This window comes from Panthera tigris, chromosome E3 (genome assembly GCF_018350195.1).
Source record: "Panthera tigris isolate Pti1 chromosome E3, P.tigris_Pti1_mat1.1, whole genome shotgun sequence".
In the NCBI taxonomy this organism is placed as follows: domain Eukaryota; kingdom Metazoa; phylum Chordata; class Mammalia; order Carnivora; family Felidae; genus Panthera; species Panthera tigris.
The window spans coordinates 5,884,651-5,903,913 of NC_056675.1; the positions used below are offsets into that span (position 1 = coordinate 5,884,651).

At 42.3% G+C, this 19,263-nt stretch overlaps 1 long non-coding RNA gene across 1 annotated transcript in view; it reads right to left on the reverse strand.

The window, feature by feature from the left end:
• Positions 1-18,566, reverse strand: part of LOC122234615 — a 46,283-nt gene extending 27,717 nt beyond the window's left edge. Inside the window, exon 1 of the long non-coding RNA XR_006212459.1 lies at positions 17,784-18,566. This is a non-coding gene — a long non-coding RNA (uncharacterized LOC122234615). The remainder of the gene's footprint in view (positions 1-17,783) is intronic.
• Between the last annotated feature and the right edge of the window lie 697 nt (positions 18,567-19,263).

The window sequence follows — 19,263 nt, forward strand, 5'->3', positions numbered from 1 at the left end:
GAAAGAATATCGGTATAATAAGGGCCAAACTGAACTCTGAGCATGTACAAGCCTTTGGCACTTATGTGCCATCAAATCCAAACTGTTCAATTACATCACGTTATTAGACCTGCTCTTTTTATTGCTATCACTACCAATACTAGTCTTACTATTACTACTACTACTAATTAACGAGTATCGCTCTGTACCAGGCACAATGTCCTCTACTTGACAGACACCATTTCCCCAAAGCCTCACAACAATCCCATGAGCAGATAGCATCAGTCCCATTTTACAGGAGAGGAAATGAAATCTCAGTGGTTAATGAGGTAACTGGCCCCAAGTCACAAGAAGGTAGTGATGCCAACAGGATTTGAACCCAGGCTATTTAATCTAAAGCCGGATTCTTAAACTCTATGCCACCGCTGGCTGTGGGCTTTCTTTTTTCAGGATCGTGTTCACAATTTAACCCCAGCTATTTTTCACATTATGAGAGGCCCTGGATTCACGGAGATGGAAAACAACAGACCCTCCCTGAGAAGTGGAGGTGGGCCACTGGCTGGTCTCTCCAGCTAGCAGACCAGCAGCGTCTGCACGTCAGCTTCAACGGGACCATGAGTCACGCTTTTGCCTTAACAAAATGAGATGTATAGCATTATGGACTTTCAGAATAAAGTTTGCGTGTCCTCATTCATTTGGGCATTAGCCAATGGATTTCAACCATTCTTTATCCTTACGCTAGGTCGAGTTCCAAGCTGGTGATGATGTTTTTCTCAGAAATCTGAAGGCGATGCTGTACTGCCTTGTAGAGTTAAGTGTCGCTACTGAGAAATAGGATGCCATTCTAATTCCTGATCCTTTCTTTGTGAATTGTTTCCTCGGGAGCTTTGCTTTTAGGGATTTCTCTTCGTCTCCGGTATTTTGAAAGTACACGATTATGTGCCTTAGTGTGGGTCTATCTTTGCAGTGGGCTCTTGGTTGTCCCCTCAATCTGAGCACTGGGATTTCTGGGGGACATTTAGAAAAACAGATTTACTGACATATAATCTACATTCCATAAAATTTGCCCACTTAAAGAAAGGAGTCAATTCAATAGTTTTTTTGTTTTTTTTTTAACGTTTATTTATTTTTGAGACAGAGAGAGACAGAGCATGAATGGGGGAGGGTCAGAGAGAGAGGGAGACACAGAATCGGAAGCAGGCTCCAGGCTCTGAGCCATCAGCACAGAGCCCGACGCGGGGCTTGAACTCACGGACCGTGAGATCGCGACCTGAGCCGAAGTCGGCCGCTTAACCGACTGAGCCACCCAGGCGCCCCATTAGTTTTTAGTATATTTACAGAGTTGTGCAGCTATCACCGTAATCTAATTTTGGGACATTTCCATCACGTCCAAGACAAACCTTGTACCCACTCGTCATCATCCCCTATTTGCTCCCACCAGCTCTAAGTAATCACCCATCTATTGGGGGCCATTCTTTTGAGTTATTACTTTAATAATCCTCCTCAATTTTCTTTGTTCCCTCTTTCTGGAATGTCTTTTATTCAGGTATTGGGTCCCTCAGATTAATGTTTTAGTTTTCTTACCCTTCCTATTTCCATCTCCCTTTTTCTGTTCTGTGTAAGGGATATTTCCCCCACTAAAGCTCCACACCTCTTATTGAAAGTTATATTTCCAGCAGAATATTTTTAGTTTGCAAGAGGCCCTTTTTCCCCCCTCTGAACATTCTTTTTGTAACATTCTGTTCTTTTTTTCATGAATGTAATGTCTTCTTTTATCTCTGAAGATATCACTTATAGCTTTTGTTGGAGTTTTCTTCTGCTTTTTGCATTACTTATTTCTTCTGAGTTTGTTTTTTTTTTTTCTTCTTCTTCTGTTGTTTTGGTCTCTGAGTTTCATAGTAGACCTTCCTCAAACATTTGGTGACTGCCGATTCATACTTAAGAGTGAAGCACTCAAAAGTATTTCTGTGTGTGTAGTTATAAGTTTATTGCGTGGTGATCACCCCTGCTCCTGTGTTTTCATCACTTAAGGGCCTTTAAAACCAATACAAATGCCAAAGCCCACCCCTGGAGTATCTGATTTAATTGGCTGGAATCTTGTCATTCATATTAAAAAAATTTTTTTTAATGTTTATTTATTTTTGAGAGAGAGACAGAGACAGAGCATGAGCAGGGGAGAGGCAGAGAGAAAGGGAGATACAGAATCTGAAGCAGGCTCCAGGCTCTGAGGTGTCAGCACAAAGCCCAACACAGGGCTGGAACTCTTGAGATGTGAGATCACAACCTCACTTAACTGACTGAGCCACCCAGGCACCCCCCGCCTCGTCATTCGTATTTTTTAAAACTCCCCAGATGATTCTGTTGTAGAGGGGAAGGAATCCCTGTGGGGGCCCGAGGCGGGGGGAGGGGGGGTCCTCAACTACCAATATAGGATATATTTTTCCCCCAGAGTAATCAGATCCCTCAGAAAAGAAACTTTCCATCTCTTACCTTGGCATCTGACTGCTGACATCCTGAGACCCGCCTGGAAGAAGGGGCTGAGGGTCTCCCAGTCAGCATGTAGGTACTCACACAACCTGGTGTTCTGCAGAGTGGTTGCACCCTTGACTTTGCCCTGTGCGCACAGGTCTGGAATCAGAGAGGAAGTCTCTGGTCCAGTGGTTCTCAATGCTTAGTGTCCAGCATCAGCAACACCTAGAAATTTGTTAGAAGTGCCAATTCCCAGGCCCCATCCTGACTTGCTGCATCAGAAACTCTGGTTGGGGGGGTGGGCATCTGGGTGGCTCAGTTAGTTGAGCGTCTGACTTCAGCTCAGGTCATGATCTCACGGTTCAAGGGTTCAAGCCCTGCGTCAGGCTCTGTGCTGACAGCCCAGACCCTAGAGCCTGCCTCTGATTCCCTGTCCTTCTCTCTCTGCCCCTCTCCCACTCGTGTTCTCGCTCTCTCTCTCTCTCTCTCTCAAAAAGAAACCAAAAACAAAACAAAAAAACCTCTGGGAGTGGGGGCCCAGCAACCTCCAGGGAATTCTGATGCCTGCTCACGCTTGGGGACTACTCCTCTGGGCTTCTGTCGAGGAGCAGGGACTGCGTGGGTGCTCAGAGCGTGGGAGGGGACCTGAGGATCCAGGAGCTCTCGAGCAGGCCTTCCTCCGGTCTCCAGCATCTCCAGAAGTCCCTGGGCCCCTCTCTCCACAGCCCGAGATTTTGTAGTGGAAAGCAGTAATTTGGGGTCTTTCTTCCATCTCCAGTTTTCACTCCTCTGGTTTCCTAAGACAGTTTTAGCTCCTCCATTTGCTTTCCAGTCCCTGGATTTTATTGTTCTCTCCTCCTTTGCGGTGCTGTTTCTCCTTGCAGCGCATGTCCTTTTTAGTCCCTTGGCTGCCATTTTAAGTGAGGTTGCAGGAGGGTATTTAATCCACCAGGCTTAACTGAAGTCTCATGATATAGATTAAGTGAATAAAGCACATTGCAGGGTGAAAAAAAACAACCCCAAAACTAGATTCTATATTAACAAAGAAAGAAATAAAAAGCACAAAACCACGATATATGATTTCTATATTTGTATGTGCCTGTACGTGTATTTTAATACATGGTATGGATATACTCTCAACTCCTAATGTTACCTCATGGTAATTGTCTTAGGGAGGTGGGGATGGGGGGAGAGGGAGGGACACTATTACTTTTTAAATTTATTTACTCCTGAATTATTTGAATTACTACAAAGAACAAGTATTACTTGTAAAAAAATTTTTAATGTTGAAAATCTATTTGCTTTGCACGAACTGACCTTATTTATTTAACTCATTTAAGTTTATTTATGTATTCTGAGAGAGAGCAACTGGGGTAGGGGCAGAGAGAGAGAGGGGAGAGTGCGAATCCCAAGCAGGTTCCCCACCATCAACACAAAGCCCCATGTGGGGCTCAAACTCATGAATTGTGAGGTCATGACTTGGCCCGAAACCAGGAGCTGGGCGCCCAACAAACCAAGCCACCCGGGCACCCCTATTTATTTATTTTTTAAACATGTTTATTTACTTTTGAGAGACAGAGAAAGAGAGTGCAAGCAGGGGAGGGGCAGAGAGAAAAGGAGACAGAGGGTCTGAAGCAGGCTCTGTGTTGACAGCAGATAGCCTGATGTGGGGCTCAAACTCACCAACCGAGAGATTGTGACCTGAGCCGAAAGTGGGTGCTCAAATGACTGAGCCACCCAGGCCACCCTGAACTGACCTTTTTAAATTTACACAGTGGCCTGTGTGACCCATCCAGGGGTGGGAGGGTCTGGGGTTTCAGGGAAGAAATAGCCCTAAGTCCCAGATGTTGTCTCAGATTTAGGCTGGCCCCAAACAAAGTCAGAAAGATCCAAATATTCAAGTACCCAAAGTACCTGCTTCTATCCGTATATTTGGTATAGAATAAAAGAAGTGTTCTTGGGGCGCCTGGGTGGCTCAGTCGGTTGAGCGTCCGACTTCAGCTCAGGTCATGATCTCGCAGTTCGTGAGTTCAGGCCCCACGTCGGGCTCTGTGCTGACAGCTCAGAGCCTGGAGCCTGCTTTGGATTCTGTGTCTCCCTCTCTCTGTCCCTTCCCTGCTCGTGCTCTGTCTCTCTCTGTCTCTCAAAGATGAATGAACGTTAAAAAAAAAAAAAAAAGTGTTCTCATCCCTAGCTGGAGATTAGACTTGCCCTGGAGTACAGAAGAATGTGAGCAGCCACAGAAACAACAAAACACCTCACTGCCCCACCCATGGACTAATTAAATCCCAGGCAATTCTAATGTGCAGCAAGGGTTGACACTCATTTATGCAGATGTTATTTTAATCCCTTAAAAAAAATTTTTTTTTAACATTTATTTTTTGAGAGACAGAGACAAAGCATGAGCAGGGGAGGGGCAGGGCAGAGAGAGAGGGAGTCACAGAATCCGAAGCAGGCTCCAGGCTCTGAGCTGTCAGCACAGAGCCCGCCATGAGGCTTGAACTCATGAAGTGTGAGATCATGACCTGAGCCAAAGTCGGACACTTAACTGACTGAGCCCTTAACTGATTTAATCTCTTTAAAATCAGAAAGATCAGCTCTCTGAGGTCACTCGGATCTTAAAAACAGATCGCTTTGCTAGATTTTTAAATTCTTCAACTTTCTGACATCAGATAGCACAATACTGGGGAAGTTTTTAGTCTGTCTTAAAATACTACCTAGATTTGGCTTTGCAAGAACCACAGTGATCAACTGTGCACTATATCTCACAGCATTTGCAAGCTGAATGCTCTCTCATGGGCCTCAGAGATAATGCGACTCTTCATTTTACAGATGAGGAAATGTCGCCCAGAGGTATTCTCTCACAGATTTACTAAACTGGGGGGGGGGGAGGGTGGAGAAAGAGAGAGAGAGAGAGAGAGAGAGTGTGTGTGTGTGTGTGTGTGTGTGTGTGTGAGAGAGAGAGAAAGAGAGAGAGAGAGAATGAGAGAGGAAGAGAGAGAGAGAGAAAGTGAATATTGTAAAAGACTTCTATTACTTTTACAAGTGTATGTAACTGGTTTATTCTATATTATGACAGAAACATTCTCTAAAGATCAGTTTTACTTAACCTTGAAAAAAAAATCAGTCAAGGTCCAAATGAATTGAGAATTGCTCATCTATTCTTCCTTGTGGATTTGTACTAACTCAAGTCCTGGCCTTGGCCTCTTGCAGAAAACAAAGAATAATTTTCTTTAAAAAAAAATTCTGTATCTTTATCCAATGTGCTTCTCTAAGCTTCTTCTTTGCAGCTTTACTGAAAGTATTTTGTTTCAGAGAGAAATCCTCTCGGCTTAACCTGCAATGTCCCAGAACAAATGGTGTGCTGTGTGAGCCAGGCACTAGATTGCCAGCTTCTGTGTCTGAGAGCCACGGAAGGCTTGAGGTCAACGTGTTTTCCTTACTGAGGTCAAAGTGAGTAACAAGAGAAGGTACTTCACAGCAGGAAACAGGTCACTCATGTAATGAGCTAGGACTCTTAAGTTCAGGAGGGAGGAAGGAAATTAATGCTCATTGGGTGAAAATTTATTCTTGGGTTTTCCTCTATTAAAATCACATTACATTTCCAATCTACACCATTACAAACAACATAACATGTGCTATGTTATCTCAAATGTACATTTATGGCTTCTTAGGCATATCTGTTAACCTACATGTATATTTACATCCCATGCCTGCATTATTTAGATGTACGTATTCCCATATGTACAAAAGTATGTCCTCATGTACGTGGTCTCATGTGTACTTTTGTGTTGCATCACGTGTATACTCGATCATTGGCATATTTTTTCCTATTTTTATTAAGATTTATTGAGGTATAATTTACATGAAATAAACACATATTTGAACTGTACAATTTATAAGTTTTTATATATGTATACACCCATGAAACCATTACCACAATCAAGATAATGAATATATCCACCTTCCCAAGTTTCTTTTTGGCCATCTGTAATCCTTCTCAGTCCCTCTCCACTCTCCTATTCCCCCTGCTGATCTGTTTTAATTTTGCATTTTGTAGAATTTTATACAAATGGAGTCATGAGTATTACTCTTCTTTCTCTGGCCCCTTTCAGTCAGCATAATTATTTTCAGATTCATCCATATTGTTACACATATTGGTGGCTCATTCTATCTTGTTGCTGAGTATTTACCACAATTTATTTATTCATCCACTTATTGATGAACATTTGGATTATTTCCACTTTCTGACTATTATGAATAAAGCTGCAATAAACATTCATGTACAAGTCTTTGTATGAACACAGCTTCCTTTCTCTTTGGTAAATACCTTGAAGTAGAGGGGATGGTTCATAAGTTAGGCATATGTTTAACTTTTTAAGAAACTGTCAAACTTTCCCATAGTAGTTGTACCATTTTCTACTCCTACAGTAGTATATGAGAGATCACCCTGGCTAACACTTGGTGTGGTCAGACTTTTTATTTTAGACATGTTAGTGGGTGTGTAGAGGCATCCTGTGGTTTAAATTTGCATTTATTCAATGACTAATGATGTTGTGTATCTTTTCATGTGCTCATTACCCATCTGTATATCATCTTTGGTGAAGCATCTGTTCAAATCCTTTGCCACTTATTTATTAGGTTGTCTCTTTTCTTATGATTAAGTTTTAAGACTTTTTATGAATTCTGGATACAAGGACTTGGTCAGCCCTGTAATTTGAAAATATTTTCTCCAATTCTATGGCATTTAAAAAAATTTAACAGTGTCTTTCAAAGAGCACAAGTTCCTAATTTTTGTGAAATCCAATGTATTACTCTTAGAAATGGATTGTTCTGTTGGCTAAGAAATCTTTGCCTATTCCAAGGTCACAAAGATTCTCCCCTATGTTTCTTTTTTTAATTTTTTAATGTTTATTCATTTTTCGAGAGACAGAGCGCGAGCAGGGGAGGGGCAGAGAGAGAGGGAGACACAGAATCCAAAGCAGGCTCCAGGCTCTGAGCTGTCAGCACAAAGCCCAACATAGGACTCAAACCCACGAACCGTGAGGTCATGACCTGAGCCGAAGTCGGATGCCTCCCCGACTGAGCCATGCAGGCGTCCCGTCTCCTTTGTTTCTTCTAGAAGTTTTATAGCTTTAGGCTTTATATTTAGATCTATGATCCATTTTGGATTACTTTTTAATATCACGTGAGATATAAGTCAAACTTCATTTGTTTTTGGCATAGATACAAAATATTTTTTACAAAATGTTCCTTGGGGCACCTGGGTGGCTCAGTCGGTAAGCGTCCGACTTCGGCTCAGGTCATTATCTCCTGGTTCGTGAGCTCAAGCTCCGCATCGGGCTCTGTGCTGACAGCTAAGAGCCTAGAGTCTGCTTTAGATTCTGTGTTTCCCTCTCTCTCTGCCTCTCCCCTGCTCACACTGTGTCTCTCTCTCATAACTAAATAAACATTAAAAAAAAATTTTTTTTTAATTCTAAAAGATGTTCCTTTCTCCACTGTACTTTTACACCTTTGTCAAAAATCAATTGACTATATATGTGGGGTCTATTTCTGGACTCTCTAATCTGTTCCATTGATCTATTTGCTTATTATTCCTCCAAAACCACATTATCCTCATAATTGCAGCTTTAAAACAAGACTTAAAATCACATAATGTAAATCCTCCAAATTTGTTCTTTTTTTTTCAAAAGTGTTTTGGCCATTCTAAGTCCTTTGAATTTCCATATGAAATTTAGAAGTAGACTATCAATTTCTATAAAATAGCATGGTAGAGTTTTTATTAGGATTGCACCGAATCTATAGGTCAATTTTGGAAGAAGTGACAATGGTGAGTCTTCTAATCCACAAACGCAGCATATCTCTCCATTTATTTACATTTTAATTTTTCTCAGCAGTATTTTGTATTTTTAATGTACTAGTCTTGCACATCTTTTGACATTTATTTCTTTTTTTAAGTTTATTTATTTTTGAGAGAGAAAGAGAGCAAGTGGGGGAAAGGCAGAGAGAGAGGGAGAAAGAGAAAATCCGAAGCAGGCTCCACACTGTCAGCATGGAGCCTGATGCAGGGCTCAAACTCACGAACGTTGAGATTATGACCTGAGCCAAACTTAACCAACTGAGCCACCCAGGTGCCACAATATATATATTTCTAAGCATTTCATAGTTTCGTTGCTATCATATATTTTTAAATTTCAATTTCTAATTGCTGCTAGTATATAAAAATGCCACAGATTTGTGTCTGTTGATCTTGAATCCTGAAATCTTCTTAAACTCACTTATTAGTTCTAGTAGCTTTTTTTTGCAGATTCCATAGGATTTTCAGTGTAGATAATCATAGAGTCACCATAGTTATTATTTCTGGTGTTTATTAATCCTTCACAGACCCATATTACTACCACTTGGTATAGTTTTTCTTATGCCTGAAAATTACCTTTAATATTTCTCACACCATGGATGTTCTGGTGACAATTTTTCTGTCTTTTCTTTTCTTTCTTTCTTTCTTTCTTTCTTTCTTTCTTTCTTTCTTTCTTTCTCTTTTTTTCTTTCTCTTTCCTGTATGTGTGAAATGTCATATTTTGCTTTTGTTTTTGAAAGATATTTTCACTGGGTTATGAAATTCTACATTCACAGATTTTCTTTCAGTAATTTAAAGATGTTCTGACTGCTTGTAAGATTTTTCTCTTTATCAGTGGTTTTAAGAAATTTAATTATGATGTGCCTTAGTGTAGTTTCATTTATGTTTATTGTGCTTGGGGTTCACTGAGCTTCCTAAATCTATGAGTTTACAGTTTTCATCAATTTTGGAAAATTTTAGAACGTTATTTCTGCATTTTTTCTGTTCTCTTTCTCTATCTTCTCCTTCAAACTCCAACGACCTCATTGGCTTATTTTAGATTACCTAAAAAATAAATAACTGTAGCCCATAGATGGATGGGACACAGAGAAGGTAATACAACTGGTCTTTGATTTATCATAGCAAATGAGATGGAGAAAGAGATAATCAAGGCGAGATGGGTAATGTGCTGGGTGAGAAGTCAGAAGTTCCTTGTTTGAACTGCACCAAAGTTAACTATGCAACTTGACATTCGCCCCTTTATCTTTTTGGATCTCAATATTCTCAACTGTGAGATCTGGGAGTTGTTCTAGGTGACACTTGAAGTTCTCATCAACTTACATAGTTTTTGATCCTGGGTGAATTTTGTTGAGAGGAAAGGGGAAAGAAAGGACTGCATTCATTCTCATATCTTCACATGTGTCTAGTATCCATTCATCTTCTCCCTTCTTAGCGTAACGAGTTTGAGCAATCTGAGCTCAACAGTTAGGGAACTTGGTTATTTGGACCGATCCTCTCTTTGAAAACAACTAAAAGCTGAATTTTTTAAAATTCCTTAAAAACACCAAAGAGTCTGACAAGGTTGTGTGAAATTACTAGGCAAATCAGGAACTGAAAGAAATAAGCAGAATACTGAAGCCACACTTGCCTGTCCAGGGAATTGATTTATTATTGGCCTAGATCCCTAAAGATAAGGATGTTCCCAGTGACTGAGAATTTGATGACATAATTTATCTTCATCCAATGGATGGGACAGTGACCTTAAGAACACGGTCCATCTCTACAGTGAATTCTTTATTTAATATTAGTTGTGTTCAAGGATTGGATGTTCTGTCTGGAACAAAAACTGTCATTATGTAAGAGAGCTCAAGCTGAGCTTTTAGATCATTAAACTACTTGACATGACTCTAAGTTCTTATTTCACAGCCAGAAATTCTTAAACCATATTCCTAGGCCTTCCATAGGTTCTGGAAAAGATGTGCAATTTCGCCGGGCAGGACCTCCCCCTCATTCTGCCACTTACTTTCCCAGTTGCTTTCATTTCTCCCAACTGTCAGGCATGTTGTGAAATTGAGTTTCAGTATCATTCTATTCCAATCCATCAGCTCAGATACTAATCATGAAACAGGTCAATGTGTTAGCTCCCAACAAAGCATTTCTGTTTTAGATTTGCCAAAATAGACTTCCAAAGGCATGTGCTTATAAGGATGATTGATGAGTCAACAAAACTTCAGTGGGGTCACTTTTAATTTGGGCCTGGGAAAACTAACAAGCCCTTTGTACCTCCCGGTTGTCAACAGTGGCCCACATGAGTAGGAGGCATCACAGAAATAACTCCTGTTCAATCCAGGCCAACTCAAAGATTCCCCTGGTGTCGTGCTTATAGCTTGAGAATTATGGCAACCAGGATATAAGCAGTGCTGGAGGTAAATGTTCTCATTCTTTTGCTTTGTATTTCCAAAGTTCCATTCACAATGTCCATTACATGTGTGTCTGTGTGGCTTGGATGGTGACTGAGGCTCCATAAGGAGTGTTAATTGCAATGATGTAGAGAGAATAGTTGAGGCTTATGTATCCTAGTGGAAAAGCCTTTTCAGGCCTGTTCTCTGTCTTCTGCTCCTTCTCCTCAAAGGATGCCCTTTTAAGGTTTTTATTCTCTGGAGTGAGGCTGTTATTCCATTCTCTAATTCCCCAAGAGGCAGTCAAAATTAGGAGGGCTTCTGTCTCTATTGCTTTTCCTGGACTTACACATCTCCAATGTATAATTACAATTGCAACATAGTAGTAGTCTTTCCTGCAGTTTTCAGAAGCAAATTAAGCTATCAATAAACCTTCTAGATCAAGAAGTTAGGAATGCATCTTTTACTCTAAATCAGTATACCGCCTATTCATGGGAATGATGTTTTGGGAAGCATACAGCCCCTCTACCACAACACACCTTTCACAACGAATATTGAGCTTTTACAACGTGCCAGGCACTATTCTAAGCCAGAGACACAGAAGTTAATAAAAACAAAGTATTTATCTCTTATCATTATACAGTTGAGATAATACTCCCTGGCCAGTTTACTCTGTGAGCATGATCTTCAGCAAGACTCAAAGCACTGTGAATTACATTTATGTAGCAATTGGAGGATTTACATTGATTTCAACTGCAAAGGAAATGGCAATGTCCCTACCTTACTACCCACCCGCCATGACACCTAGCAAACACATACATTCTTTATACTACGTGGCTTAGGTGCTTTTCAAACCAGGACTCATGATACTGCTTATTTGTTTAAAAATAAACACTAAACATCAAAACATTAGCTGCAGTTTCAAGTAGCATACTCAATGCATATTTATTTTGTTACAGCGTTTGGAAAGTGAGAGGATTCTTTTTAGTGCCAAAATAGCAAAGAAAAATATGAAACACAATAAAGAGACTGGAGCCTAAGCTTTGACCTAAAGTGCTACACATTGACTCTGATTCTTTTTGCTTTCATATGCCACGAGAGGTTCTTTTTTTTTTTCTTTTCCTTTTGGCATTAAATTGACCTTATCTGTCAAACCCAAAGACTCAAGGCTGCAATACAGCATTATGCCTTTGTTCTCATAACCCTTTTACTACCTTATGTAGTTTTCAGGAAGCTAGACTTAAAAAACCAATCATAACACAGTGTCTCTTTCCACCAAAGATTTTTTCCTTCATTTTAAGAGTTTTTAAATATTTTGTAATGAATTCCAACTGGGATGCACATGGGTTGGGCAGTGGAACAAGGATCATTTAACTGGCTCTTGCTGAAGAAGAAGGAAAATCTTAATAGGAGAACGTATTTATTTAGGTTGCTTGCATTTAAGAGAAATGTCCTTTCCCCCCTTCCACTCAGATGGGCTGTTCATTAGCTAGACTGAATCACAAAGCAGAAGCAGAAAGAGTCTGGTTGGAAGCTGCCACCTCTTCAACAAAAGCAGCCACGTACATGAAGGGTTTAATTCGCTTCATGTGGTCCAGGGCTGAGTGGAGAAGGCAATGGGACATCTGGAACATAGATGAACATATTCCCTGATGGAGGCTGGGAGCAGTGCAATTCCTCTCTGATTAGCAATCTAAAACATGCACTCTCTTTGCACCTTTCATTCAGCCAGAGAGAGGCTGTTCCAGGTATGAACATCAAGATTCCATGGGGAATAAGTAATTCAGCTGAGATGAAAGAGCCAATAAGTATTTCAGCTCAGAGCTCAAGGAAACTCCGAACCTAATATGTTGAGAATAAACATCTCCTATTATGGAGAACTTGTTTTGGCTCTAACCCTCTATTACCAACTGCTCTGAGGGCTCGGAACCTCTGATAGTGCTGGGAGAGAGGTTCATTCTTTTAAATTTCACCTTAACCCCTGCCAAGTGGTGTTATAGAACAAGCAGGAAAAAATGCTAACCCTTCCTCCACCATTTCTGTAACACTTCCATCTGGGTATCCATCTGGGAGAATTTCAGAAAGTCTGGAATGTGTAGACATTTCAGACACAAATTCCCACTTTCCTTTGCTCAATTAAAACTGAACATTGTTACTACTTACACTTTGTTCATTCTTGCAAGTAGCTTACTATGGTCACCTGGCCAAAATAATGACCCTGTCTTTCCTTATGCAGACTAGGCGAGTGACATCTACTGGAAATGAGATAAATTTATCCTAAGGTATCCTTGGAAACAAAGAACAGATTTGGAACAGAGGACTAAAAGTCAGACATTGCTAACTGCATATCTTGTTTTCCTCCAAGGGCTTCAACTTTTTCTTCTCTTGCCTGCTCCTTCGGATACCCAACATTCCTATCAAGCATACCTTCCACTATCTTTTTAAAGGGCTAATTCCCAACTTTTCCATGAAAAAGTCCCTTGCCAATCTAACATAGTGACTTTCCTCCTGCCAAACCACCGAACAAATCATACATTGAACAAAATCTTCTGTTTCTCTCTCAAAGTACTACCACTATTGTGCACATCCAACGAGATATTTATTGAAAGGAGAATGTACATCAGACCTAGATGTTGCCCTTACGGAGCTTGTAGTCCAGTGGAGAAGATAGTTATATTACAAGCTGAAAGTAGTAAGGAAAATAGAGAATGCAAAGATAAACTACTGTCCTTTACAGTGTCACTTTGGACTCAGCAAAATCAGGGTAAACTTTGGGAAGAAGGTAAGGTGTGTGGAGAGCTGTGACGGATGAATGGCTTATGTGGCTCTAGAATTGGCAGAAAGGTCATTCCAGACATAGGAAACAACGCGGGCTCCAAATCTGAAGGAAGGAAAGTATGGATCATGTGTGAAAAGCATCAAATAGTTTCCTTTGATTACAGGGAAGTGATCAAGAAATATTTTATAAAATGGGGTTAAATAGGAAACTGGGGGGCACATAATGGAGACCAAAGAGTTTACAAATTTGCATCGGGACACACGGGAGGTTTCTGAGAAATTATATGCTTTCAGGGCTGTATTTCAGGAAACTGACCTGGGAACAGCATGTATGCTGAAATGGAGACAGTGGAGTTAGAGAATCCAGTTAGGAAGCAGTTGTATAGTTTAGAACAGAAGTAATGAGGTTGTGGCAGTGAATGGAGAGTTGACAGATTGTAAAAGTACAACTGGAACTCAGAAACTGATGAGAATTTGAATGAACCTGGAGGGCGGGAGAGGAGACACTGATAACTCCAAAGTGTTCAATTTGGAGGACTTGGAAAGCATTAACACATCGCCGTAGGGAATACAGGAGGAAGGAAAGAGAAATGAAGAAAAGAACAATGAATTTCGTTGAGAACGTGTTGAGTTAGAAGTGGAGGTGGTGTATCATTGACATGTCCAGCATGCAATTGGTTTATGATGTTCCCGAGCTCTGTGTAGGTCAGGGGCAGAGTCACTAATGTAGAGATCATTGCTAAAAGCATAAACCTTGTTAAGGTAGAGAGCACTGTGAGAGAAAGGAGAGAGATAAGACAACTCAACTTTGGACACATTTACTGAAGGGGTAGGCTATGAAAAAAGACCCAGGGAACAAACAGAAAAAAAAAAATGCTCTGAAAGCAAGGAAGAAAGCCAGAAGAATACGCTATTATAGAAACTAACAATGGAAAAGTTTTGTTTGTTTGCTTGCTTGTTGTGGAAAAGTTTTAATAATAATAAAAAAGACTTAGCTAACAATGTTGAATGCTGTAATGAGTTCTAGGAGAATTACAAAAAGTGGTCTTTGGATCTGGTGTGGCAAATTACTGATTTTTAAGAAAGCCGTTTTTGAAGAAGCCAAGCATTTTAAAGGGTTAATGAGTAAGTTAGGGAGTGGGACAGAGAAAAGAGCCCTTGACCGGGAACCAGAGACCCTGAGTTCCAGCTTGGCCTTGCTGTTAAGCTGCTGTATGACCTCTTAACCTCTCTTGAGCTGTTTCTCAGTCTTCAAAATTCTATAAAATCTCTCCTGACTATCATTTCCAAAGATTCAAGTAAGCTAACTATGGACCTAAACTTTACGGAGATCCTGAGCTACTGATTTTTATTGGGTATATGCCAATTTCAATACTTGTAACTTGTGTAAAAGTGAGGCTCTAAGTGTTTCCTAATACAAAATAATTCAGACCGTATTCAAGTATCTGCTTCAAGGAAACCTTCCTCCAGCCTCCTCCCATCCCCAGTCCTTTACTTTTAAAAACTAAGCTAAGATAGTGTCTCTAGTTTATCCAGCAACTTGTCCTATTGCCTAAAATCAGGGGGTGCCCCCAAAAGCCTTTTTTGTTTGTTGAAGTCTATTGGGTAGTATTAACAATCAATCCCCAAATCATGGCTTTCCAGCCACGTATGATCATATTCTTGTACAAGGGCATTTTCTGAAACTCAATGTCTCATATCACAAAATCAAACCAGAAATATGTTATTCAAGAAGAACCCAGATGCACTGAAGAAAGAACATTTGCTTTATCTGGGGGCTTTTAATCTATCAGGATCCTATAGCAATACAAACTCAGAATCACTGAAATGTTAAGTACTATAAAACTTTTAGTTGGGTTCAAGCACATAGTTTCGTAATATATTCGAAGTTAGTGTAGGTGTGAAGTAGTTTGATTGAATCTTGCGATTAAAGTTAAAAAACAATGCTTTAACACACACACACACACACACACACACACACACACACACACACACAGACGAGGATAGGATAACTTTCTCTTGTTGAGACACCAGTAAATTTTCCTGGAGTTCTCATCCCTTGCCTTTCTTTCCTCCAGAGAGGTTGGCCTGTTCTTTCTCAAGAATTCTTGTTTTAATTCCAAATGGATATTGTAGAAAATAAAGGGGTAAAAATTTAAGTTTGTTTTTGAAAGAACATATAACTCAGCTCCAAATTTGGTGGAGAAAAGGAGAAAAAAAAGGACAGTTAGCATCTTTTGTGCACCTGTTATATGCCCAACACGTTCATGTACATTATCTTACTCAAGCCTGACAATAAGACTTTGCAGTAAATTTAGCTTTGGTGTTAGAGATAAGAAAAATGAGGCTCAGGGAGGTTAAGCTATCCTCTCAAGGTCAAATGGCAAGTTATAAAACTAGGATCGAAACAAGAGCTGAAACAAGACTCCAAAGCTCAAGCATGTTCTACTTTACCATGCAGTTCAGTCTAGTGAAAAATTCACTCTTGAAAAGGTCTTAGCATTTGAGGCATAAAAGAGTATTTGTTACAATTCACTGGAGCCTCCAAATTCTGTTGTATCTGCACTGAGTCCGATCGAAAAAAACTTAAACAAAACAAAAACATCCCAAAACATCACACACACTCTTAGTTCCCCTCCCAACTGAAATTCAGTAGGGAGGACAGTTCCTGAGTCATGTTCACAGAAAGCTGTCCTTGGATTCTGTTATTGAGCTCACACCCCCATTCCTGACTTCCCAAGTGGCACCGAGAAAGAGAAGAGGAAATGTAAGAAAAGTATAAGATGGGATCCTCTGACACCGTGGTGGAAATTAGCACATTTCCCAGAAGACCAAGATAAAAATGCATGTGAGAAGAACAAGGGAAGCAAACAGATGGGGCAATAAAATGGAGGCGGAATGAGCTCATCAGGATTTCCAGCACACGGTTTAAGTCCATACTGGGCTCTCAGCTGACCTGGGAGCCAGGAGACATAGTGAATGAGTGGGTGGTTACTATGCTGCAGCATCAGTTACACGAAGAGATTAGGTGGAGCTGATTCACTGCGGCAGGATCGGCACGACTTTTCAAGTGGAGGAAAATCTGTGGGCCCTGGTCTCAGCCACTCGCATAACCATCCTTATGGACAGCATGAGTCACATGTGTGGGATCCTGCAGGTAGACAGTATTGTGCCGTGAGTAAACCAAGGGCAAGCTTTCACGTCGCGGAGAGCAGGTCTCAACCACAGCTACGGCACATCTTTGTGTGAAGGTTTATCCGCCGGATATGCAAACACCCCGCCTTCCCATACTCCTCCTGGGCTACAGGTGGTTCGTAACACAAACAGAAAGGACACGGCTCCGGAACGCTCGTCATACCGAACTGTGATTCTTTTCCAAACTATCAGACCCCAGAAGGGTCTTTGGAAGAGTCTAGTCTAAGCTCCTTACCTGATACACAGCAAACTGAGGTCCAGGGAAGAGGAATGACTTGCCCCAAACCACTCAGCTAGTGACAGAGTGGGCATGAGGACTCAGTTCCCCCCGTTCCTAAGCCAGCAGACTCTCTGCTGCACCAGCAAGCCAAAGTCAAACCCTAAATAGCATACACCCCGCGAACTAAGCCCTCTAATTATACTGCCTCCAAAGGAAATAACATCTTAAATGCCTGGGTCTCTCTCTCCAGGCTTTGGCAATTTCACTGACAATTTCCCGTACTGGAATCTCTTTTGAGAACTTTAAAAGTAATTATTTTCGGATATATGCTTTGTTATTTTTATGCCTTCTTACACACTGCTTTCTTTGTTCATGAGAAAATTAGGATTCTGGAAATACACTTGACTTTATTTAATTATTAAAGGAACAAGCATCCATTTCAAGTAGTTGCGAACGTAAATGTCATCGGTGTGCGTCAAGAATGGATGTATGGGAACAATATAGGCTATATTACTCTATTTTGACATCCAATTAAGATCTACTTTGGTCTCAGGAAAAATCATCAAACCTATGGAGTGAAAACTGAAGAGCGAAATCCTTACCTGGATCATTCTGAACATGTCTGGATTTGGTGCCTTTATGGAATCATCTAAAACATAACATTTGTTAACATGTTTTGCAACCTGACTGCCTTCATTATTGCAGCCTGTGTATATGTGGGCTCGCTGGAACTTTGGGGGTTTTCAAGGAGCTGAAGTAAGGATGTAGAAGGAATGAGCCCATTCAAGGTCATGCTTACTAGGTGACGCTGATGCCTCCTGGTGACCCCTACCAGCAGCAGCATAAGCCCATTACCCAGTCTCCCTCCTCCCCACCTCATACCTTTCTTACAAACTTATATTCTTACCTGAGCCATCATCACTTCCATTGTCCTCTGCTTTGGGTGTTGTGGAGAACAGATTTTCTGGCTCTAATGTTTATCCATGAAGAGATTTCCACGAATAGAACTTTCCTCGTAATTTAGTAACATTGTCCTTGAAAACCCCACGACTATTTACATAACAGAAGCTATTGTTTGAAGTGCAAAGCAGGTCAAAATTTGGTTTCTGGAGATTAATCACTGCGGTCTGTTTTATATTATCATAATAATTTCATTTATTTTGATACAATTTGTTTTCAGCATCAACCTCCGCTTCTGTGCACAAGTGACAAATCCATTTGTTTCTGGTATAATGGATAATGTGATTAATGACCTTGCAACAGGATTTCTTAAAAACACGGAGGAAAAAAAAAGTTTCCATTTATAATGTGCAGTAAACCAGCTCAGTCTGTAGCTGTGCCTCAAAAATCCCTCTGAACTTGTTTGCACGCCACAGCCAAGATTTTCAAACAAATTTGCTCCTGCCTTTTGGGGTTTCTGTCCAAAGCTGTGCTCTCCAAGAACGAGCGGACAGCGGAGTCAAATTGGGAAAGTGGATCTACGGGCAGCCCGCTCGCAGGGGTGGGGCCCCGGTATACTACGCGGTGCCATCTCCGTGGCCGCGCTCCGACGAAGCCAAGGAGCCCAGGCCTCGCTGAGTAAGGTCACACCACCTACTGGGCTGTCGCCGGGCCCGCACGCGACGGCTCTGCGGGCGGCCTCGTGACTCCGGCCCCCGCGCCGGGCCCCCCGGTGGGGGCCGCGCGCGCGCGCGAGGGTGTGCGGGCGCCCCCTCCGCGCAGTCAGCATCCGGCGCGCGTTTCCGGTGCCCGCGGACCTGAGAAGTCTTCCGCAGGCGGCGGGTGGGAGTGGGGACCGGGGGGGTGGACGTGCACGGGGGCGACCGTCGTGCGTCTCCTTCCCGCCTTCGGGTGACGCGGGCGCGGCGGCCCGCACCGGGAAGCCCACGAGGCCCGCGGGGGAGGAGGGGTCTCTCGACGGCAGCCTTGGGTTCGAGTTCCTCCTGGGGCTCCTCCTCACTGTCCTCACTTGGGGGGCGGGGGTCCCTCCCCACGGGGGCGGCGGTGGCCGCTGAGCGAGGCCTCGCGCCGCGCCGGAAACCCAGAAGGCGCCCCGGGGAAGCTCCCGGCTTCTCTTCAGCCCGCGACGCCTGCGTCCTCGGGTGGGTCCTCGGGGCGCCTGGACACGCCGGCCAAGGCTCGCGAAGGCACTCGAGAGTGTTTTTTTCCCCCTTTTTCCTCAGTTCTTCCTTGCTGGGGGCCCCGGGACCCCGCGCTCGCGCCCCCGGCTCTGGCCCACAGGCCCGCCCGCCAGCCGCGAGAAGGCGCCCCCGCCCCGCCCCCTCGCTGACGTGCGCCCAGCCGGACCAATCAGAGCTCGCGGCGCTGCGCCCCACGCGCCGGGGCCTTCTCCCCTCCCAGCTTAAGAAAGGGCGCGCGGGCCGGGT